Source organism: Pholcus phalangioides, unplaced genomic scaffold (genome assembly GCF_987345545.1).
Source record: "Pholcus phalangioides strain wild (caught in Gottingen) unplaced genomic scaffold, Ppha-v1.0 ptg000003l_1, whole genome shotgun sequence".
In the NCBI taxonomy this organism is placed as follows: Eukaryota; Metazoa; Arthropoda; class Arachnida; order Araneae; family Pholcidae; genus Pholcus; species Pholcus phalangioides.
The window spans coordinates 4,810,052-4,835,983 of NW_028301596.1; the positions used below are offsets into that span (position 1 = coordinate 4,810,052).

The 25,932-nt window shown below is 37.0% G+C and overlaps 1 protein-coding gene and 1 non-coding gene across 2 annotated transcripts in view; both read right to left on the bottom strand.

Annotated features, from left to right (window-relative positions):
• LOC149087932 (RYamide receptor-like) overlaps window positions 1-25,932 on the bottom strand; it is a 195,267-nt gene that overhangs the window by 135,141 nt on the left and 34,194 nt on the right. The gene's annotated exons all lie outside the window — the stretch shown is intronic.
• Window positions 1,686-1,759, bottom strand: TRNAT-GGU (transfer RNA threonine (anticodon GGU)). The gene has a single exon. It is a non-coding gene; the product is annotated as a tRNA-Thr (tRNA).

Genomic DNA, 25,932 nt, shown 5'->3' on the forward strand with positions numbered 1-25,932 from the left:
TCTTAAAATTTGAGATGATTGCGTCGAGGCAATGTTTGTGCTTTGTTGGTACTTAACCGTTGGAAAACATATTTATTTATTATGGACTTTAATAAGTACTAAATATTTTATCTTTCACCGGCGATTATGCTCAAGCATTTCGTCGTTGGCAAACACGATAGTTATGATAATGCTTTAGTTATGATAATACATGATGATATTGTGCATGATAACTCATACACACATATATTGTATCATTGTATTCGCCATTCTCAAATCTCTCCCACTTCAACGTGCCAGCTTCTTTTTCTTCTTTCTTGTCCACAAGTCTTTTCCACCCTTCTTTTGAAATCCCAGGCTGCGGTCTCCGGCCCTTATGTGCCACTGGGCGCACGTGCAATTTTTCTCCCTAGTCATTGGATTCAGTCACCCATTTTAGTCAAATGGCTTGTACGTTGCATCGAGTTGATGGCTGTCTTCATGGGGAGAACGACGCGAGTAATTCGAAACTTGCGAGCACGGGGCAAGGGGAGCCACCACTATAAATCTTTGCTAACTTTTCCGACACAACTCTGCCTCTTTTGAAGTAACGGAAGTAAGGTGCTTTGCATCAGTCCGGGGCTGTGGGCGGTTCTATCTATCTATCATTGTATTCGGGTACGATCGAAAATTTTATCATTATATCGGGGTCTCTAATCATATTCATCACACATACTAGACTCATTTAGAATTTTTTCATATTTATCAAATTCGGCAATTACACCAGGGTATCGTGCATAATCACATATAAAGGCTATAAATTTCAAGTCTTTAATCAAATTTACAACGACGCTTGGTTATCACGCATAATCACCGGCAAAAGTGATGATGTTTTCAGTATTTATCAGATTTACCAATGACACTTGAATATTATGCATAATCTCCGGTAAAACTTGATCAATTTATCAAACTTACCAAGATGATTGGTAAGTATTCATAATAATCGGCTATTATGTATAATATTCGATTTATCACATTCACCGTAGCATATATACATATATATATGATTACTGTGGTTAGTTAAATCCGCAACTAGGATTTTTTCCGCACGGGCAAACATAATCTTGCCGTCCCCGCAACTTTTAAATTGGATAATTTTATAACGGTATTCTTTGTTCTCACCAGAAACTGCATTCCGCTATATTTTGCCACCCGAGACAATTGCCCTCCTCCGTTCCCCTCTAGTTCCGGCATTGCTTAAATAACATATTTGAGAAGTTTAAAAAAAATTGACTGTTAATTTGCGTGCCTTTCTTTGTAATTACAACAACTTTTCAATTAATATAAATCAATTAACTTCAATAAAAATGGCCAGTAATTATGATGTTAAGAAATGTAATGTGATTTGTGGCAAAAAAAAACTCATTTTTCCCCCATTTAAAAAAAAATTTCGTTCTTAACTCTCATGAGGAGAAAAAAAAACTTAAATTAAGTCATAAAAAATCGCATTTCGTTGTACACAAATTCTAAAAAAATTTTGACACTCAATTTTTCAATTCCAAAAAAGAAAAAAAATAGTAATAACAATAATTTCATTTAAAAATTTGCATTAAAATTTCTTCAGTCAAAAATGGATTAAAATGCAGATTTTTCAAAACATAGAATTTTGAGGAAACAGTTATTTTCCGGATACTATGCTGAGGTGAGCTCGGAAAGAAAAGTCGCCACGTCTCCGCCGGGACTCGAACCCAGGCCCTCTTGCATACCGGGCAAGCATGCTACCATCTACACCACTGGAGACACATGAATCTGCCTTCCTAATTTCACGCACTGTGTCGTGAGGCGCTGAAGTAGAGGCATTAGTAGCCTCTTTTAATGCCTCTACTTCAGTGATAAGGGATCATTCAAATATTACGTCAGCATCGATGTGGGGGTAGTTTGAATGATGCTTATGTCGTCAACCACCCTTTATGAAATATATAAAATATTCTTGAGTTATCCGACTACGTTGAAAGCGTCATTTTGGAAGAAAATATCGATATTTTCATTTTTTTTTTATATTTAATGAAATCCCTGTTTATTTCCCAAAACAGGTCTTGTTTTGTTAATATGGTGGTTAAATTCGAAGTTACGTCCTCTTTGGTGCTGCATTTTTACATGTAAGTAACATGTGAATAAAAACTATAAACGTGTCTCCTGGAAAATGTTATTTTTCGCATTTTACTTGAGTTTGAAAAACATGAATTCTAGAAATATATTCATTGTATCATTTCGAAATATATAATATAATATTTTGCTATATGTATTGTTGAAGTTATGAACCAAAATCTACGGTCTATCACATATTTTTGTCTAATAACAGTGCTTTGTAGTCGATATATAGCGTGAAATTTCAAAAAATTCACACGTACAATGAGAGATAAGTGTAACTTATGAGTATAGCATACAAGGGCGTACCCAGGATCTGAACTAGAGGAGGGGGGGGGGGCAACTCACTGGTACTGAATCGATACGTCTATGCTGTGTGTAAATTATTACAATTTAATTTCTCTCCTGGGGGGGGGGCAGGCAGCCCCCCTCTACCTCTCGCTGGCTACGTCCATGATGCCATACAATACTTTAACTTTTGGTTCATAACCTGCATAATCGTATACTGAATAGACTGAAAATACCAAAACGTTCCATTCATAGAATCATTTACGATGGTCTGTCGAATACCACAAGAATTTGGCGTAAAATTTGACATAAAAATGATATTTTCATAGAAAATGGCATAGGTACGCTAGAATTTATTATTGTTTTCATCATTTTGAGACACTTTCTGTCAAAAAATATTGTTAAAGTTCACTCCAATACCATTTAAAAAAAACAGTAACAGGAAAAGTAAGTCGGAAACCTTAATGGCATGTCAAAAACGAGAAAAATCTTTCGTCTAGTTTGTGGGCACCTGAACTAGAATTCTCCTTATTGAAAAGTCCTCTACCGAGCCGCTTTATTGATCTCTAAATATTCCGCGGATCTTTCAAGTAATCTGGAAATGAGTCCGGGCTTCTCAAGTGTACTGGAAACGTGTTGCAGTCCACTTAAGTGCTGTAGAAATGTGCTGTGGGCTGCTTAAGAGTGCTCTGGAGCTGTACCGCGTGTCTCTCAAGTGATCGGTAATAATGCCGCGGGCAACTTTAGTTATATAGAACTGCACTGCAGTCCGCTGAAGTGCTCTAAAACTGTGCCACATTCCACTTAAGCGATCTGGAAATGAGCCACGGACAGATAAAGTGTTTTGGAACTGTGCCGCTGGTCAATTACGTGATCTATGAATGTATCACTTGCCTACCCGACTGATCTGAAAATGTCTCATGGGCTGCTTAAATTCTATGGAATTGTGACACGAGTCACTTAAGCGATCTATAAATGTGTCACTTAGTGGGTCGCAAAGAATTTTTTAAGGAGAAATTTTGAGTTCTTAGCTTCCAAATAGCATTGAAATTAACAGAAGCTGATTATAATAACATATAAAAGGTACTACTTTCTTCCGAACTTATATATATATATATATATATATTGAAATATTTCATCGAAAAATAAATTTTTGATCTTCTGGGGGGACTTGTACCCACCCCTCACCCCTCTGCGTATGTCTCTGACCTTAATATGCGTTAGGAGGTACAGGGCAGAGCTGGCGAAATTTTGCTGACGGGGGGGAGGGGTCAGAGTCTTGCTGACCTTTGCTGATGGAGGATCAAAAATAGCTAAAAATCTGTTGGCGTAATACTTGAACGGCCCCTAATCCTCATCAAGAAATAATTTTCAACACATAATCCACGGATCACGAACAGAAAAATATATATTTGAAAAACAAAGGAATCTCCGCAATATATTCCAGAGAATACTATCGAAGAATAAATATGGTGAAACCGCGATATTTATAGCGTATTGATAATTGTAACGAAATAAAGCTCACCCACAGAGACTGGATTCATATTGTGTGAAGTCTATTTCGGATTAAAAAGAGCAATGTGTACATGCGTCTCGCTACGTAACTTGAATTTCAGTCACTAATGATGCCGCTAGAGGCTTGAGGGTCGGGGTCTCTGGGTATATCAATCAATGTCAAGGCGTAACGCTAGAAGACATCGCTGATCATGTTCAACGGGGGGGAACTGCTTGGCTTATGTGTCACACGCTTGCTGTCACGATTACATTGCAGTGCCACACACGCACACACACACACAATGTTTGACTTTTCTCGTTGGGAAAAGAGAACCTTTCATCGCCGTCACACCCGGCAATTTGGGATCTCCAATTCCAACTTCCCGAGACTGAAAAAGCAACATTACGTTATTTACGCTACCCAAAGAAGTGTAAATCACGTCTTTATGCCAGTTTAATGAAAGAAAGCGGTTGTAGTATCAGGTGCTGAGCAGAATCACTATAGATCAAATTAACTTTATTACAATTTTCATGTATTACTTCTTCTTCTGAGCCACACACGGATTTCTGACGAATGAGCAGGCCTGCATGTTGAAATGTGAGTGTACGTGTTGTAAACTTAACGTGGGTTGTTTCTTGGGACTGCTTGTTATGCGTTCAAATGCAGCTGTCATCTCCCAAATTGAAGCAGCCAAAATTTGTCTTCCCGAGGTACCGCGGTGCCCTTGTGGCACAATATACCATCTTCATCTTTATTCTGCTGATTGTTTTTGCAGGCGCGTAAGAAATTGTCATGATGGGTGTGGGGTGCGGTAGCCCAGGAGGGGTGGGGGGCTGTATTCATCACCTCCTAGAGATAGAAGGCCTCTGCACTCTGCTTGTTACGTAAGTAAGAAGTCAATTTTCCCTCGGAATTTTCAGGGGAAAAAATTCCCTGTTAGTGTCAGTACGATCGTTGTGAGGAAAAGAAATGACCGGGCTCAGAATTGGCGATTTCTATGCCCCACATCCAATCACTATGCGGTATTTGTGAGCCAATCAGGAAGATCCTACGCCAAAGTAAGAAGAAACGAAATAGGATGTTGTGTTTCAAAGTGTGGAAAACTCTCTTTCTAGGTAGTCAGAATGACGTTTATGACAAACAGTACAGAGCCCTTCTATCTCTAGGAGGTGCTGGTCTATTACGCTGATGTCGTTATGCCTGCGTTTCAAACGTGTTTGGAGTTTGCGGTGCATTGTGGGATAGATTTACGTCACCATCGTTAAAGGTTGATTTTTCTCACAGCGTTACCAGCGATATTCGTTATCGTCATCGCTAAGCGGAAAGCGTTAGCTAAAGCCGGGTTTTCCTAGGAGTAGAATTTTCGCGCCGTGTGCAGCGTGAAAATGCTGATTGGTTAAAAGCCAAAAATTCAGGGTTTTTTTTACCAATCAGCGTTTTCACGCTGCACGCGCTGTAGTAACCTGCTCCTAGGAAAACCTTGCTTAACGGGGACTGGAAACAACTCTTTGAGTTCGCGTTACGGAAATAAACATGGCCGCTCGCACGTGAATTTTTCGATGAAGGCGTGAGCAACGGTGACAAATTCGTAGAATTGAAAATTATTTACTCATTATATTTATTCATGAAGTTGTTCATTATAATGAATAATAATCCCCCGAATTACGTTACTTAATTTCGTAATATATTTCAGAGACAGCGTTATCGGTTAAAATGTTCATACTGATTAGAAAAATTATTCAGTGACATAAATATACCTCGTTGTAAAAATACTCGATGATACGATAAATCTCTCTAAAATATTTTTCTCACATCTTGCTCGGAAATGCCTTTATTCAGATGTTAGACTCATCTCAATATATAAGAATATTCTTTTACTGGTAAAATATCTCTCTCTATCGCCATATATTTTCAAGATATTTCGAAATAGCTACGATATCCTTTTTTATTTTCGTTCAAAATCGACGTCAATATATTTTAAAACACGTCTCTAGATTTTATTCTTATCGTCGATATTTTGTAACACATAATATTTATCACTGATAGTGTTAATGGTGTCGTTATTGCTACTTTCTGTGGAGTACGCAGAAGTGTAATGCAGTAAACACCCTTACACACTCCCACACACACACACAGTATACACTGCGCACTAAGTACAGTATAGAAAGTATGAATAAATTTCATTGATCAACAAATAAATTTTTTTTAATCCTTCAGTGCATTTTCTGGTCGGTGTATCAACACCGATGTAAAAGAGATGTCAACAGTGTAAGTTTGGTGGTTGTGTGAAACAAGCAAACAAATTTTCTAATTAATAATGTAAATGAAAGGTTATACTTGTTCTTGATTTTATCTTAATATGAAGACGGTAAATAAATATGCAAAAATATGAGAATTTGATGAAACTTTTGCTAGTTGTTTTGAAAATTAATTGAGTCTTGTATTGTTTAAACGTAATAATTTAGAAAATTTTCCTGTGGGAGTTTGATGTGCGTGCATAGCCTACCTCTTTCTCAGCCATTTGATGAAAATAAAAAGGATCCGTATGAATTAAAAACAATATATCTATATATATTGTTGATAATTCTGGCCGACATATATGTATAATGCAGGCCTCTCTCGAACCCAGGCCCTCTTGACCGGTATGAAAGAGGGTTTGGGTTCGAGTCCCGGTGGAGACGTGATGACTTTTCTTTCCGAATTCACGTCAGCATAATATCCGGAAAATAACTGTTTCATATGTATATAGCTTACAAAAAATTATTTTATGCGCGTTTTCCCTAAACATAAAAATATAAGAACAATAATACCGACGCACGTGCTGCAGCATTTGTTGGTAGTGATGATGATTATCAGCAGCTCAGAAAATTACCTGATTGGTCCATCTCTTCGTTAACTAACGATAGCCTCGGCACAAGCAGTTTTTCGTAAAACTGATAACGACAAGCCGACGGGTGATGAGAAAAATCAAGTTTTTAACAATGGTCGTTGAGAATTTGCGTTAAGCGCGTGACGTCACTAACGACTTAGTTTTATAACTACTGCAGCGTAAGTTATGCTCCCCCAGGGCGAGAGATTAGATACTCTCCTAAAGTTCCAAAGGATGTTTACAGGTGTCCCGACTTCGATACCCGGTTCGCCTTGTCAGAAAAACTTTCCTGACAGAGGGGTTCAACAGAAACGGCGATATGACCACAGAAGATTGCTACCGCAGGAAGTCCCACATCGAAGAATTAGCGCACCAACCTCTCGGTGAGTATAAAAAACAAGCCTGCCGTTCGGAATCGGCAATAAATTGTAGATTCCGGTCTAATTAACTCTCGTGTGCAGAAAATGACCTTGGTGTGACAAAAGTGATCAAATGATCATGATGGATGTAGATGGAGTTAATTGTTTCGCAATGTTTTAAATCCAAGGATGATACCATTCTCCGATACCCATACGAATTTTTTTAGCAGCTGGCTGATACGAAGATGTATTTATAAGAGGGAAAATTTCAACTGTCCTAGCGGTGAATCGACCCACCTCCTCTCACTAGCCGGGTCTTTTCTTAGAGCTCGTGTGCACTGAACGGAAAGGTACATGGAAGGTCGGACGTAACTCAGACCGAAGCTCACAATTTCTGACCCTGCCACCAGATGGCGACTTATCCATCTAGTCGACTTAACATCTAGGACGATCAATCAATGATAACAGACTCTCAAACAATCGATAAATCCGAGGTTCTCTCCGCTATCCGTACAAAGATTTTCAACAGTTGGTTGATGCGAAGATGAATTTTAGGAAAGGAATAAAATTGAACTGTGCTTTTGCGTGGAATCGAACTGACGTTGTTTCGTTTGCCGGGTGAGTGCCATAGACCCAGGGCAGTTGAATTTCTTTCTTAAAATTCATCTTCGCATCAACCAGCTGTTAGAACCTTTGCATGGATAGCGGTAAGTGACACCATCTTCTAATAAATCACCATCTCTAGTTAGTGCCAGCACACAAATATGAGCTTGCCACACATTTGAGAGTTAGACACACAGGAGTTAGGTCCGACTATCCGTGTAAGGTCCCGTTCAGTGCACACGAGCTGTAAGGAAAATTAAGAATACCCTTTTTAGTCTGGTCGTCTACGGCGCTCGGCCGGCAAATGAGCGGATTCGATTTCCCGAAAGGGCACTTGAATTTCCTTTGTTAAAATTCATTTTCGCATAAGCAGCTCTTAAAAACCTTCGCAATGTTTAAACTGCTGAGTGTCATCTGGTGGCGAGTTGGAACGTGAAAAGATAGATACAAGTATTAATATAGCATTTTATTCCTACTTTGTTATATATGTCATAAATATATAAGATGTCTTATATACAGGGTGAGCAAAAAGTCCGTAGAAACTATAAAAATTCAAAAAACCGGAAAAATAACCGAATTATAAAACGGTTTACAGGGTTAGCATCGCTAGGTCACGGGAATTTTTTTTGACAGGAAAAGAAATAACTCAAAAACAGCCAATAGGTGACGCTGACGTACACAAGTCAAAGAAAAGATACGCAAATAACAAACAGAATGCCTCCAAATCGTTTATTACAGCAGTATGTGTTCCACATGACCACCGCAGGGGATAACACATTGCAGGCGAGTCACAAATCCAGCAATTGCAGAGTGCAGCAGGTCCGCATACACGGTTTACAACGGTGAAATGATTGTGGATTAGGAGCGCAAGTTCCTATAACAGTCTCATTTGCATATTTCCACCGAAGTCACTCGTACCAGTGCCACCTATCGGCTGTTTTTTTTCCTGTTTTAAGAAAACTTCCGTGACAGCGATGCTGACCCTGCAAACCGTTTCTTATTTCGGTTATTTTTCCGGTTTTTATTCACTTTTAGTTTCCACGGACTTTTTGCCCACCCTGTATTTACGACACCTAGATTATAACAACAAGATTTCAAGAAATTGTGATCACAAGTTAGACTATACTTCTCTCAGTGGAAAGAAACATTATTTCTGACATTGTAACCGAAAAATCTATACAACATAAGTGGGTGCGTACGCAGGATCGACCTTTCGAAGGGGCTGAGAAGGATTGGGGGGGGGGGCACAATATTATTTTCCCCGACAAAATTTCTAGTACCACCCTTCAAAAAAACCTTTAAATAAACTGAAATGGATTAAAATATCGATAAAGGAATTTTTTTCCGATATATTAATTCTTTCTACCGAAGTATTATTTTTCAATCTGATTTTTGGTCTGTTTGAGGAAGGCACAGGTCCCCTGTCGCGCCCCCATCCGTTTACACTCTGAACAAAACGCAGCGAAGTACCATTTATAGTGACTTCGATGACATAGATCAGGGTGGAAACGTCTATAAATCAAGCGTAGATGAAATTGAAATTTTCATATTCAGGAAAATTGAATGCATTTTCGAGAGTGCCTAAATTTTGGCAGAATATCTTCATCATTTATGCGATCCTATCTCTTACTCTCTGCTGCTCTTTCTTTTTCAGGAGTCAGATTTTTGACTTGAGGAGACGTCGGAATCGAATTCGGAGACACTCTGGATGAGTAGCTATGAATTGATTATTTCATATTTGTGATAGACGCCATCTATATTTATGATTTTTTACACAAATGAAGCTTTTCAATAACCCAGGTGAGTTATTGAGTGAATTTCCATAACCTTTTGAGAGCTACAAGGAAATTTTGAATTTTTTTTTTTTTGTGTGCGCTCTAAAACTCAGCGAGTAAATGTAGTAAAAAATAAGTTCGCAGACTTTTTGTCAGTAATGGTATAGAATAAGACTACGGAACATTAATGGATAGCCCTAATTAATCTCATTGCGTGAGAGCCAAATTACCTGCAAGTCCTACGAACAGCTGAATATCTGATTCGAATGCCTGAAGAAAATGCAAAAGTAGCGTTTGAGTCACCCATAGCACCCAGCCTGACCCTAAGTAAAAGTTACAATATTATCATTCTCTGCGTTTGCTTCATACATGTTTATTAGTAAATGCTTCTATGAATGTACGGGGTGATTATAAAAAAACTATCCCGACATATGGGCTCCTAACTATCATACCATTCACAGAAACTGAATGAGATTTTGGCATAAGGTATTTTGAGGTATGCGTTCAAAAATGATATGGAAAACAACAGTGTCACTTTAACAGTTACGGTTACAGTGAGAAAATTTCGAAAATATCAAATGGCAACACCAAGTTTTTTGTATTGGAATGCGATCTCCATACTGAAAAACACTAAATAGCGTTGGAATGGCACCTGTAGCACGAAAATCCCCGGAGCTAGGCAAGGAAAAAGTAAAAAGGACTTTGCCGTGCACCAGAGCATTAATGTTCGTTTCATTCGTCACACCGTTTCTTCGATCCCAGCCTGATTAGTCCTCCACAAGGTCATGTGGAAAATTTGTGAAACACAATAAAATGCTTTATTTTATGCTGCTTCTCTGTCCTTATTGGTTGTCCTCACTTTTAGCCTATCTACCGCCGGTGATTTTCATGCTACAGTTGCCGTTCGAACGCTATTTAGGGTTTTTCACAATGGAGATCACATTCCAATACAAAAAACTTGGTGTTGCCATTTGATATTTTCGAAATTTTCTCACTGTAACCGTAACTGTTAGAGTGACACTGTTGTTTTCCATATCAGTCTTGAGCGCATACATCAAAATACCTTATGCCAAAATTTCATTCAGTTTCTGTGAATGGTATGATAGTTAGGGGCCTAATAGTTTTTTTATAATCACCCTGTATATATATATATATATATATATATATGAAAATAGTGAGAATTTATTAAATAGTGAGAGAATTTACTAATAGTGAAATAGTGAGTTTTGGTATGATAAATGGTATGATAGTTAGGGGCCCATATGTCGGGATAGTTTTTTTATAATCACCCTGTATATAGAAATGTCCTCTCCACTTGTCAATACAAGATTCATCGAAAGACTGGTTATTTGTGGAGATGAAGATTACAAGGAAGAAAATTCAAATGAATTCAATTGAATTTTCTTCCTTGCAATCTTCATCTCCACAAATAACCAGTCTTTCGATGAATCTTGTATTGCCTAAGCAGTGGAACTTTCAGTTTTTGATTTTTGTACCTAAATTTTGAACTGGCTGTTATAAAAGTTACAAAGTTAATAAAAATATTTAAAAAATTACTAAAAAAAATGAATTAATTGAATGATAATAAATATTTTTGATTTAATGAAACTTTTTTTTTTTTCAAATATTTTTCCTTCGATATTTCATTCGTGTTATCACAAAATGTTGGTTTTTTTTTTGAAAAAGTTAAATAATAGAGTTTTGCCATATAATATATTAATATTTGCTATAGGATAATATGAACTTGGATAGTTTTGCTTCAAAACAATGATAATTTGTTTCACAACAAAGATAATCAATAAAACTATCGGATTTTTGGCATCACTGTTTGTTTTTGCTCCCAGTAAATATCCTAATAAACATTTTACGGACAGATAAATTCTGAAGATTTTAGTGGAATTTTTTACAGCAGTTTGGAAATTATTTACGTTACCGAAAATTACCTTTGATCTTCGTTTTCTCTTGTGTAACCAGCAGTCACGTTCACCTTACGAAACACCGAAATTCAGACGTCTGCCATTTTCACTACTAAACACGGAAGATGGCATCACCAGTGCAACACGAAACAAGCGTAACTCAAACGATATACGTTGAAGCCACGTACACAAACTGACCAAAAAAGTTCCAGAATTCGTTAGAATTTTTTCTAGTTAGTTTTTTTATTCATTTATTATATTTTTTCAATACTAGGTTATACAATCAGTACATAATCTAATATTAAAAAAGAATGTAATTTCCAGTAAGAGTGATGTCTGCTTGTAAGCAAGATTTTTCCTCATTTGTGTGATATTTTATCTGTTTGGGAATAAAACTGTCTAGAATTGGATTGGAATCCCTCCCCCAGAGGAATGTTTATGAGACGCATATACGGTCAAGCAGTAGTACTAGTCGCATTCAGCCTCTTCAATAATCCCCTTGACCGATATGATTATTTAGGGTCATTCAAATATTACCTCAGCATCGAGGGTGAGGAGGGGGTTTCGGATTTGCTGAATTTTTATGACAGGGGGGGGGGGGGTTTGAAGGTTGCTTACGTCATCAACCATCCCTTTTTTGAAGATATGAAATATTCTAAGCTGCTGACGAAATTTTTCTGACAATGGGGAGGGGATCAAAAATGACTGAAAATCTGCTTACGTATGAATGGCCTCCGCGTTGAATCAATACCATCTGTAAAAGGTGGTCGTGTTGAGTGCAGCAATACGGCGCACTTTTTGAGCACATGCAAATGCTTCCACATCTCCCTCTTCCCACTCAATAAGAACCAGGGCTGTGCAAATCACAAATAAATTTAGGAAAATTTTTACCCGAAGAAAGAGGTCCAAAATAATGCATCTTTTGACTTTTTCAGGGCATAGTGACCCTCTTTCATGTTGGTAGATATGCTGCTATAAATCCCAAACATTTTTCGTGCTGCTCTCATCCTGCAATTTAGTAACTAAGTCACAAAAGACATTTTAGGCGTCGAAACCAATCTTTTAGTCATCATGGCGACCTGGCGCCTGGGATTTGTCCCGCCCTGAATAAACCTAGAAGAGAAATACTCTTTTTTTCATTATAACAATGAAACACACACACATACTGTACATAGGTACATTCCTTCCTTTATGTGAATTAAACAACGGCTGAGCGCACGCCTCCTCCTCTTAACCAAAACCTGATCCGCCGTTCTGTCTCAACGAAGAGATAGGAGCGCACACCGGTCATATAGCGGTGACATCACTACACAAAAAAGATCGGAGGGGTTATGTCACCAACCTCTCGGTGAGTATAGAAAAAAAATCTGCCGTCCGGAATCGGCAATAAATTGTAGGCCCCGGACTAATTAGCCCTCGTGTGCAGAAAATGACCGTGGTGAGGCAAAAATCATCAAATGAGCAAAGCACACCGGTAATACAAGACGTGACTGCTTTATACTGTACAAGCTTTATCATTCTTATTCACATGGATTTGTAATTTGCACTAATTTGTATGCTAACCGGTGTGTGCTGCACCATACAAATCAACGTGAGCAACAATAATCCTCAAGCTGCATTGTATAACCGGTCCACGGCCACATAAGAAGTTAATTTTACAAAATCTTTGGGTTAGCCATTGCCTAAATAAGAGGGCTTTTAAGGAGGTGAGAGAATTATCGTGGCATTGAGAATGAAAGGGTTAAGTAAGGTTTTTGAACCGCCTGAAAATATCTTGGTATGCCTCTGCATCCAAAGTTATGCCAAAAAAATCCTTCGATTTGGCATAGTGCGCAGAAGTCACGTTTTCGTAGGATAGACAATTAACTCCGAAAATAAATGTGGATTTTATTCGTGTTTAGTAATTTTGTCAGCATACATGTCCACTAGAGTGAAACGATGATTATCTTAATATGAAATGTACTTTCTTTCAAACCGAGCACAACTTTGGCAAATCGTCATTGGCAATTTACTACCGAATGAGTTGTACCGGAAGAGTGCATACGTACCTAATTATCTGAGGGCGAATCTAGTGTTGTGCGTGAATTTTTTGGCCCCGCCATTTATTTTTCAAATTATCAGTGAAGTGCAAATGGTTGGATGTTTGTACCGTTGTAGGCCTCTTGCTCTTTGTGGCGGGACTTTCTATAAGGCCATAGGCTCGCATCCACACCTCGAAGTCGGGAACCACAACAGACCAGCGAGACCCAACCCAATAAGGTAAAGGGCTTATATCCTTCAAGGGACACAGCCCGGATCTTGTCTGGACTTGAGGGAACCGCAGAAAACAAAATTTCAGTCGACCACCAAGTGTGTCTTTGGTTGGGTTCGGACACGGGTGCTTGCGATGTTAGTCCGTCACCGTGGCCACACGACCGCACAGCGGCTGATTCCATGAGACTATCAATAGGATTTCAAGTTCAAAACCCATTAAGTCACGTCTACTCTAAACCAAAACAATTCCGCTGCGCAAATACCGGTATTGAGAAGTGTTTTGGCGCGACACCCCGAAAGCGGTTTTCGCGCTGCAGGATTCTGCGGATCTCTGCGGGGCGTGGACCCGGCTGCATCGAGGTATTGAGAAGTGTTTTGGCGCGACACCCCGAAAGCGGTTTTCGCACTGCAGGATTCTGCGGATCTCTGCGGGCGGGGATCCGGCTGCACAGGGATAACACATTAGTCGAAAAATGGCAAGCTTACAGAAATCAATCATCGATTTGTGTCTTGCTCGTTACGAGTTCCCGAATTCCCAGGAAATGCTGTATTTTGTTTTGTACGCGTTTGTGTCTGACTCAAATAATAAATCACTTCCATTAGTTGTGGACAGTAGGAAACTTTCTTCCAGAAGCTCTCTCTCTCTCTCTCTCTCTCTCTCTCTCTCTCTCTCTCTCTCTCTCTCTCTCTCTCTCTCTCTCTCTCTCTCTCTCTCTCTTTCCTCTAGTTTCCGTAAAACTCTTAAGAGAGATGTTTAGATAATTTCTCCACGAGGCCGTACAATAAAGTTTTCTGACACAAACATGAAGCTTATTTTTCATTTTAACCGGCTAACAATAAGGCCAATGCGTGTGTCGTGACGAATCACAATAACCTACTTCTTCAACGAGCTTACTTTTTAATGGTAGTATTTATAACTCGACTTTGTTTATCGTCCATTTGCTAGTTTTCTCACCGAGTTCCAAGGAAAAATGCCGTTCCCTATAAATAATATACAATGGTGAAGCATGAGAGATACGTGGAATTTATACAGGGTAGTTACAAATAAACTGACATACACTCAGACATATGTAGTGCCTATTCTGATGTACGTATTTTGATGATATAAGGTATATAGCATATAAGGACCGGGAGGGGGGGGGGAAAGGTTCAATAAAAATTAGTTCATTTTTTTACGACCAGTTGAGAAAGTGGCGCTTTTTTTTCGGTTTTTCCCCCATGTTCTAAATCAGTGCTTCTTAACATTTTTTTTTGCCCGTGGCCCCCTTTGAACCATATTTTTTTTTCTCGAGGCTCCCCTGAGCCACACGACCTACCCAGAGTCTTCGACCCTCATCTAGTAGCAAGATTCTTTATACGTCTTGAATATTATAGTGAATTTATATAACGGATATTTTGCAAATAAGATTGGTCTCCGACCATTGGGGTAGAATTTATTGAGCTTCCCGCTAGTCCGAGTTCTATTCAGGGACGTCTCAACATCATGGGCCCCCCCTAGGTAAAGTGATGCTATGGTGGTCCCACACTTAGGTGGAAATAAACAGCATACATATTCCCTACTTATTTTCAAAATTTATTGTACTGTACAAAATATCATGGAACGGGGTCACTTATGGACATGAGATCCCCGGGCATGACCCCCCCCCCCCCATAAGAGTGGAACTGACAGAGCTGCAGCCCGGAGGGGCCTGATATGGTTTTCATCATTTTTTGTTTTCTCACACAATAAATTTAATATAGAGGGACCTGCGGAAAACCCCCATCCTAGGGAACCTGCTGCAAAATGTAGGCGGTGAGGCCCGGGTGGGTCCATGCCCTAAAATGGCCCTGGTTTTATGGGTAGCTTTGTTGGATTCTGTAAGTGTCCAGCCACTAAATATAAAAGCTTTATTTCTCCACACCTTAATTTTTCTTCTCAGCTCTCTGCAGCCCTCCAAACCACCTGTCATGGCCCCTTTCTCAATTTTCTTCCGTGGCCCCCTTGAAGTATTCCAGTACCACCAGGGGGCCATATGGCCCCCGGTTGAGAACCACTGGTCTAAATAACGTATATACAGGGTGTTACCTTGAAGTGGCGACAAACTCAGAGGGGTGATATTAGGCATCAAGGAATAATAATAATGGCCATAGAACATGGTATCGCAAATAACTTTTACTTGGTCAAAACTGAACTATTCTGCACAGGTTGTATAGTAATCATGCTGAATGAATGAAGCCCGAACTTTGTCACTGGACTTATCCCGTTGCCGAGATCTCTGCCAGCCCTGCTTCGTGGCAGAGTCAGGAACAATTGTAATCATGCTGTCAAGTAAATGGTTTCTGTACCTATTTATAATATTTTTTCACTTATTATTGTACTTTATTTTGGACACCACAGGTTGTGTTGTAATGATGCCTAATATCACTCCCTTTGAATTTGTCACGACTTCAAGGCAACACGCTGTATAATATATCAAGTTTCAATGAAATACATACATCACAACGGACGCTACGTAGGTCGGAACAGTGTCAATAAGATGAGTTATGTCATTTGAATTACATTGACGCTACTCCGACCTATACAACTCGGGTGACGCATTTCATTGAGAGAAACTTGGTGAATATGCTTTATTTGATCCATGGGAAAAAGACAATAGCGATAAAATGACCCGCTTTCTCACCTAAAGGTCAAAATTTTAACTATTTTTTATTTATTCTTTCTCTCCCCCCCCCCTCCATGGTCTATATATTCTATATACCCATGGGGGGGGGAGAGAAGAAAAATAGTATAATAATAATTCTTAGAAATATTTTTTTAAAATAATTCTGGAAATATATTTCTCAAAAATTCTGTATTTCCTTTCAATAAATGTGTAATTATTCTGGAAATATATATTTTTTCAATAATTCTGGAAATATATATTTTTTCAATAATTCTGGAAATATTTTCTTTCAATAATTCTGGAAATATTTCCTTTCAATTATTCTGGAAATATATATTTTTTCAATTATTCTGGAAATATATATTTTTTCAATTATTCTGGAAATATATATTTTTTCAATTATTCTGGAAATATATATTTTTTCAATTATTCTGGAAATATTTCCTTTCAATAATTCTGGAAATATTTCCTTTCAATAATTCTGGAAATATTTCCTTTCAATAATTCTGGAAATATGTCCTTTCAATAATTCTAGAAATATTTCCTTTCAATTATTCTGGAAATATATATTTTTTCAATTATTCTGGAAATATATATTTTTTCAATTATTCTGGAAATATATATTTTTTCAATTATTCTGGAAATATATATTTTTTCAATTATTCTGGAAATATATATTTTTTCAATTATTCTGGAAATATATATTTTTTCAATTATTCTGGAAATATATATTTTTTCAATAATTCTGGAAATATTTCCTTTCAATTATTCTGGAAATATATATTTTTTCAATTATTCTGGAAATATATATTTTTTCAATTATTCTGGAAATATATATTTTTTCAATTATTCTGGAAATATATATTTTTTCAATTATTCTGGAAATATATATTTTTTCAATTATTCTGGAAATATATATTTTTTCAATTATTCTGGAAATATATATTTTTTCAATTATTCTGGAAATATATATTTTTTCAATTATTCTGGAAATATATATTTTTTCAATTATTCTGGAAATATTTCCTTTCAATAATTCTGGAAATATTTCCTTTCAATAATTCTGGAAATATTTCCTTTCAATAATTCTGGAAATATTTCCTTTCAATAATTCTGGAAATATTTCCTTTCAATAATTCTGGAAATATTTCCTTTCAATAATTCTGGAAATATTTCCTTTCAATAATTCTGGAAATATTTCCTTTCAATAATTCTGGAAATATTTCCTTTCAATAATTCTGGAAATATTTCCTTTCAATAATTCTGGAAATATTTCCTTTCAATTATTCTGGAAATATTTCCTTTCAATTATTCTGGAAATATTTCCTTTCAATTATTCTGGAAATATTTCCTTTCAATAATTCTGATTTTTTTTTCAATAATTCTGATTTTTTTTCAATAATTCTGATTTTTTTTCAATAATTCTGATTTTTTTTTCAATAATTCTGATTTTTTTTTCAATAATTCTGATTTTTTTTTCAATAATTCTGTATTTTTTCAATAATTGTCTGGAAATATTGTTTTTTCAACAATCCTGTATTTCCTTTCAATAATTCTGTAAATATATATTTTTTTCAATAATTGTGTATTTTTTTCATTAATTGGGTATTTTTTTCAATAGTTCTGGAAACAAAATATTTTCAATTTTTCTGAAAACATTATTTTTCAATAATTCTGAAAATATTTTTCATCAATAGTTTTGGAAATATTTTTTTCATTATTAACGAAATAATCCGCATTGAATCAGATTTTTCGTAGGTTTTTCTAAGAAACGCTTACGGTGTATCTTTGATGCGGTGCTTTCTTTTCGAAGCGGTGCTTACAAATTTTTTTTTTCTTTCCAGATGATTATTTTTTGGATCACAGTGTTCACGCAAATACGTTGCAACATACGTAGAAAAAAATATCCAAAATATTCGAGTCATACGTAAGGAAATGGAATTTATATAAGAACATTAACATTTTTTTAGAAATTACATATATAAACATCACTATCTCTTGAACACTCATTCCTCGTCATCCTATGAAAGAACTATGGTTCAGCGCCAGGACTCATTAACGATTTGTATTATCGGAAACACACAAAGTCGCATCTCATGATGATTATAAATAGTCCTCTTACATTTTATAGTTTAATATTTGCCGTCTCAAGAGTCAACTCAACATCAATCTTTTTTCCCTACGAACTAATGAATGCAGAATGAATTTTCATATTCATCAGCTTAAGTATGTCTTTTTTTCTTCTTTTTGTTCATGAATTCGCATGTCTTGAAACTTTATTCCGGTATATGAACAAATATCTTTCGTACATATATGATTTTAACATCATTGAATCTTGACTCACAATCACGTTGCCGTCTTTTGTTTGGCGGAATATGCATTCGACCGTGCTGTTGAAATTTAAGCTTGATTTACTTTTTTCGATGCTTTTCCATTGAGTATATATTTTTCGCCGTGATATTAAAGGGAAAGCTACATTTTGAAGTAGAAATAGTAGATGTGTGTAGTTCATGTATATTATTCTAGGTATTTGACACTATATTTACGGTAGAATTCTTTCAATTTCAAATTCTGCTTTAAAAAGCAAAAAGTTTGAATTTTATATAATGGAAATAGAAACGGGATTTTTATAGAAATCGGTCATTGAAATCGGGGAAAAAAACTATGCCCGGAAATTAAATGCCAGAATGGGTTGCAAATCGAGACGGAAAGGCTGAATCAGCTACTTATGCTGCCTGGCAGTTTGAAGATTTGAACACTAACAGAGAGAGAGAGAGACATTTATAAATAGAGCACATTATGGAACTCTAATCAAGTCTAGAATCTCTATGGATTTTTGTGCAGTATAAGAGGGAATCAACTCTCCCTTTCTTCTTATTTAATGCCATTTTAAAATAGTTTTGATAATTCTTACGGAGAAAATGAAATAAAAATATTATACTGGTCCTCCGTTTTTCCTGTATTGAGGCAGGTACTATACTCTAACCTCGTACCAACTTGGCTTTGTCAACTGTGGTACGGAACTGACAAAAGGATAAAGAGCTTATCAACTGTGATACGGAACTGACAAAAGAAATTTAAAGAGAGCTTATCAACTGTGGTTGTGAAACTGAAAAAAGGATTTAAGAACTTATCAAGTGTGGTATGAAACCGACAAAAGGAATAAAGAGTTCTCGAGTCAGCGTTAGCTGCTTCTATAGACCTGAAAACACTGTTCCCAGCAACTTGGAAAGTCAGAAAAAATCAGGGAATGCCAGGGCATAGGGAAATGGTCAGGTAAAATGTAAAATACTTGGCAAAAATAAATACAATATAAAATAATTTGATATAAGTCAGGTAGGCCTACACGTTCTGTGAAGAGGAAAGAACAAACTCGAAGAAAAAAATTGAAATTTTGAAAGGTTATAAGATTTCGAATTATATTTCTTTCTTGCGAAGGTTAGGTCAGAGAAATGATCAAGCAGATTTTGCTGTGACAACTTCGATATATTAAACTTGAGCTAATGAAAAAAAAGTGGTTCGATCTACCTCAGTGTAGCCTTCACGCACGTTTTAATCCTTCAAGTCGGTTAAGAAATTTAAATGCCAAAGACCTATTAGCCGCATATAAGTTTTATAAAAATCGAACTTTGTACGGCTCTACTGAAAATATTTTTTTATCTTTTTCAATTTTAATACTAAAATTTTAAAAAAAGGTTTCGTTGCAATGATCATTTGATCATTTTTGTCGCGTCACGGTCATTTTCTGCACACGAGGGCTAATTTCAGACCGAGACCACAATTTATTGCCGATTCTGAACGACAGGCTTGTTTTTTATACTCATCGAGAGATTGGTGCGCTAACCCCTCGATGGGAGACTCCCTGCGGTAGCAATTTTTTCTGCAGTCGTGTCGCCGTTTCTGTTGCACCCCTGTGTCAGGAAAGTTTTCTGACAAGGACGAACAGGGCACCGGACTCGCGACACCTCTAAACATCCTTTGGTACTTTAGGGGAGTATCTTGTCGACCTGGGCTACTGATCCTCATTACAATGAAATTTCTACTTTTTCTGCAATAAAAATTTTACTGTGCTTATTTTAGGAAATAATCGGGTGGTTACCGCCTGTGACGTACCATGTGCAGGGGGTTAATATAAAATCCATGCAGAGGGGTTAATAGTAGTAGATTTGTATGAAATTGCTGGTGCAATTCACACTAATGCTCAAAAGTTAAGCAAAAAAATTAAAAATACATATAAAAATAAATGTTTTAATTCTTTTTTGTTCGGTGTGAAATTACAAAAAGAAAATAAGAAATACCAAATCGAATAAAGTAGAAAAGAGCAGATATATATATATATATATATTGAGTCACATAAAGTTCAGTGGAGATGATCCTCCAATATGGAATATGATCACCAGTGCTGGATACACAGGCCCGATTACGTCGATCCATACCATCAATACGATTATCAATGGCGTTTTTTGGTATCAGGGTCCATTTAAAGAAACGAAAGACTTGATCGCAGCTTACCGCGGTTTTAAGAAGGGTCATGGAGACCAGTTGAATACTTTCCAATGTATTCTGTATTGGGTTCAAGTCAAAAGAAATGGGCGGATATTCCATACGAGTCAGCGTTTCAGGCTGAACCTTATGGTCGACAACACAAACTGTGTTAACTGTTTTCATTATCGTAAATAAACATAGCATCGGGTCCCGTGACAGAAATAAATGGTGCAAGGATGTCATCTCGATATTGCACTACTGTCTCTGAACCTCTATTGAAGACATGAAATGCTTGCCATGCTGGTGCCCATAGTAATTTCTGTCCGGATCATACCGTTACAATGGAGAATTATTAGTTTGTTGCTCAACTTTCGAGCATCATTGTATAGTTGATCTTGAAATTGATCCCATTCATCTTGAAAATAAATGAATATGTTGAAATGGATATTTTTGGATCGTTTTTGATGTGTTGTTTCGGGCTAATAGATTTTAACGGAGAAGCATGTGCAGTACAAGTTCTCTCTTAGAAGCTGGAGGGGGAGGGGTGATGCCACCCATATTACATACCACGTTCAGACAATCAGAGCTAAGTAGTTGTTGGGATAGATATCATTCTCAAAATGCAATACTATCACGGCAGCTCCTTAGAGTGACGAGTATTTTCTATGGGTAACCATTTTTTGAAGAAATACAGTCAACGTAAACAGAAATCATCGACCATACCTCTGACTAGAAAAAAAAAAGCTACCGTAAAATAAACCAGTTCTTAGCTGTAGCAGCACATTCACAGAGAATCAAACTCAAATTATTCAACAGCTTTTAATCTAGCTTTGCATATGCGATCTAGCTTGTCTCCAAAAAACCGTGTTATGAAAATCTTTTTTGCATTACGCTACTCGCGGCGGTAAAATCCAAAATACGAACTGTATTGGAATTCTTTCAGATCTGATTCTCCGGAGGAAAGTCAAGAAGCTTCTTAAAACGGTAGTTTCTTTACTTGTGCAAATATATAAAGTTATGCAAATATTACAAAAACTATACGTAAGTATTGACATAAAAATTACTTAGCCACAGAGAATTTATTCTACATAGCCATAAGGGGACATGGAAAACAAAAAGGAGGACAAACTGAAACTTTTATGCAAAATACAGAATAAACATTGATTTAAAAGAAAATCGCCCAAGTTAATGGTTTCCGATCTTTTCATAGTCTGATATCAATAGACATTTAAATGACTCTTAAACATTTTTAATAATAATAAGAAATCTAAACATGGAAACTCACTCTGAGGACTTTCTTATAATATTTTTTTTCCAATTTTCTCCTCAAAAATGAAATTTCCTCAAGTATAAATTCAGATAAGAAATATTTGACTTTCTCTAAAAAAAATTCCCCTTTTCGAAGTTAAATAAATTATTCCCTCGCTGAAAATAAACTCTTTTTCTCAACTGAAATTCAATTACTATTTTTTTTTTAATAATTAGAATACTTTTCTTGTAATGATTTGTATTTTTACGTCTTTAATGGAAATTAAAAAAAAAAAACATTTCTTCTTCTGGTTAATTTAAGTAAATGGCAAGAGAAATTTACACAAAGAAGGTTGTTCGTCCCATTAAAAAAAATATATATATATTCTAATAATTTCTTCAATTAGATTTTTTCGGGAAACTGCTTAAATTAACTTTTTTTTCCTGATAATTTCGGAAATTTTGAAACAGCAAAATATAAATCTATGACAATTATGGCTATCACATTTTCCCTATTACCATTTTTTTTTTTGTAAGTTTTAGATGTCTCATCCCGATAAGTGTCACGTTTTTATTCTAATGATTATCTGGAAAAGAATTCAAATTACATTATTAGATTTGATTTCATGTTAATACTAATAAGAACAAATTAATTTCAAGACAGTTTTCCGTTATTTTATATTTCTTTACTGTGTATAAATACTCGGCCGAGATTTAATGATATTCACTCGATCTAATGGAATTCAGTGTAAATTCATTAGGTTGATGATATTCATGAATTCAATGCAAGTTTATGTAAAAGTTTCGCGATTTTGTTTTTCTCTTATTGACTTATCAATCAAGATCTGCGAAGTCGCTGAAGCCCATGAGAGAATGAAATAATTTCTCACGTATGACTCGTCAAATATATGGAAAGAGAGTTAATTAACTCTTTTCTCAGAGTTTCCGATTGCCAAAGGTGTTATGAATGAATTGGGTTGAATATAACATTCCTAATGACACCGAGTGGAGAATCGTGAGCGTATGAGTGTGAGTTTGGATTAATTAGCATTTGGAACGAATTCCTCTCTATGGAGAAGAATTCCCTCCCGGAGAAAATTCTAAACATTCTAACATCTGCGGAAATTGGAGGAAGAAGTTTGTGAATTTTCAGAATATTATTTGGGTTTCCACGTGCTCTTCCTAATATAAACCTCATCAATTCAATATACACGTGTACTCTTACACCGTGTACCATTTTCGGGTATGTTAACCTCAGGCAATTCATCATGACATCGAAAAACACACGTTTCCTTGAAAATGCCCTTGCCTGTATCTTTTGGGTTTATTGACGCTCTTCTGTGGGGTTTCTGGAACGCGAACTATTTTGTCGGGAAGGAATTTCTGAGCGTATTTTTGTAGTCACATGCTTGAGTTATTCGTGTGTTTTTATAATATTAAATCGGAGATTTTGTGTCCAGAAGTGTATAATGCAAGTTTTCTGAGTTATTCAGTCTGACTTTATCGTAATCTGTTAAGGTATTTTGAATATTTTTACAGTTTTTATTATTTGGCTTATAATATCATATCAGGTACTTTAGGTTAAATTTAGAAAAAAATAATTCTTGAAATGAAGATAACAGTTTTTATACAAATGTAGCACACCAACACCAAACATGGCCCCGCTCTGTCCCTTGCGGGATAAAAGCAGATTACCTTGAGGCTGGCCCACGCTAGAAAATAGCTCCCAGTATCCGGGACCAGCGGCATCCCGATCCGTTAGCCACAGGGGGCCCCACCGCTCCAAGAATACAGCAGCAACCACACTCCCGATATCGCCAGGAAGCCCCCACGACTCAACCAGGAGCACGGGCGAACGCCCGTCAGCATCGCACCGCAGAACCTATTGCCCACTCAGCCGACCAGCGAAAACACCGACAGCCCAAGAAATCACCGCGTCCACAACGAATACCACCATCCATCACTCACCTCCGACCAGTCCAACAGAACAGAACCATGTGGCCGTCCTCATCCTTGTGGCACATGTCTATCCATTTTCACCATTGCACCAAATGTAGTACGACTACTTCACCAACTCTCGCCATATCACTATATTGCTATTCACTGTCATTAATGAGATGGGTTGGAATTGATGGCGTTGTCTATCGTTGGGTGCCTTAAGTTCGTTAGAGAAGATATCTTATCTATATCCTCCCATCCTCCCTTGGGTTCGAACCCAGGACAGCAACTTTCACGGTGATAGACGAGTATCTTACCACCACGCCACTCGGGCGTACACTGGTTATTGCGATACACAGGGTAGTATTGGTTCTATTTAATCCGACCGTGTCCAGTAATACGCCATTTTCAGACTAGCTTCATTCATGTGTGTGTGTGGAAGACAAACGCATGTTACTGCGTGTTCAAGGCCTGACTGTGGAGGCCTTGGGCTGACAGGAAATTATGGGACTCCTGCAACTAAAGTTAAAAATATTTTAGTGGTCAATGAATATAGATTGTTTAAATTTTGGGGTTCCTGGGCAAATGCCTCGTTTGCCCGTACGGAAATCGGGCTCTATGCGTGCTGCTGTGCCGTCTTGTGATAAAAGTAACGCACTCGCATCGTGGGGACCCGGGTTCGAACCCCAAAGTGCTGGTTGGATGAAGTTGGTTTCCCGTGGTTCATAACTTTGAGGCGTGAATACCAGCAGACCTCTGTTTAAAAATCTCGCCGCTGAAGAACAGAAATCTATATTCAATCATTACACTTCACTCATATAGTTTGAAACACACTTAAAATCACTAAAATTCACACAAGACACTAGATACGCACTCAGACTGTTAGGTACGCACGCACACTTCCGGTACGAAGCATTCCTTATTAAATTAACCACCGTAATACACCGAAGTTGTGCTTGGTTTGAAAGGAAGGACGAGTCAGCGTTTCAGACTGAACCTTATCCTCGACAATACAAACTGTGTAAACTTTTGCATTATCGTCCATAAAGGCGGCATCAAATCACAGAAAAACAAATAGGGGCAAGGATGTCACCTAGATAATTCACTACCGTCTCTGAAGCTTTAGTGGGGACATAAAGGTCGATGCAGGAGTCAGTAGCAATATCTGTGCAAATCGTCGTACTGTTACAATGGAGGATTATAAGTTTGTTGCTTAATTTCTGAGTACGAGTGTAGTCAAAATAAAAGCACACAGCTGAAAATCAGGAAAGGTTAATTACCTACGCTCTGCTGCTTATATGAAACAAAGTTGAAATTTTTAAAACTTTGATAAGGTCACACTCTCGAATAAGATGTCAAAATCCAGAAGAAATGAGAAGAAAAGTTAAGACTATTTGATAACAAATGACAGTGCAGCCGATGTTCTATTTTGAATGAAGTTCAGAATATAGCAGACAGGCGAGAGAGGCGATGGGGGGGGGGGGGGCGCTGCGACACCGATAAAATTCTAGTAAAAACGAGGTCACGCTTTGGAAAGTTTTTGAACCAACTGTCTTACATCAATTAAACGGTTTGACGGTTTCAAACAATACAGAATCTAAGAAGTTCCGCCTGGTGTGGATCGGGGCGGTTGAACTGTTGCAGAGACTGGCTAGACACATGAGAAATCGAAGAAAACGAAAAACTTCTCGGATTACCCAAAAATTCCTAAAAGTACCTGTCTCCGACAATCCCTGACACGCTAGACAGCGAGAAACGAACTTTATCGATCGGTATTCAGTGTGCGACATGCTTCTAGAGTGCAACGAGAAGGCTTAGCCCATTTTTGGCTACTTAAATAACACTGTTTCGAAGTTTCAAAAAATTGGACACCAATTTAATACGTTTTTACTTTGTAATTAATGTAAATTTCCAGTCAATTGAACTTCCAATTAATGTAAATTAATTATATTAGT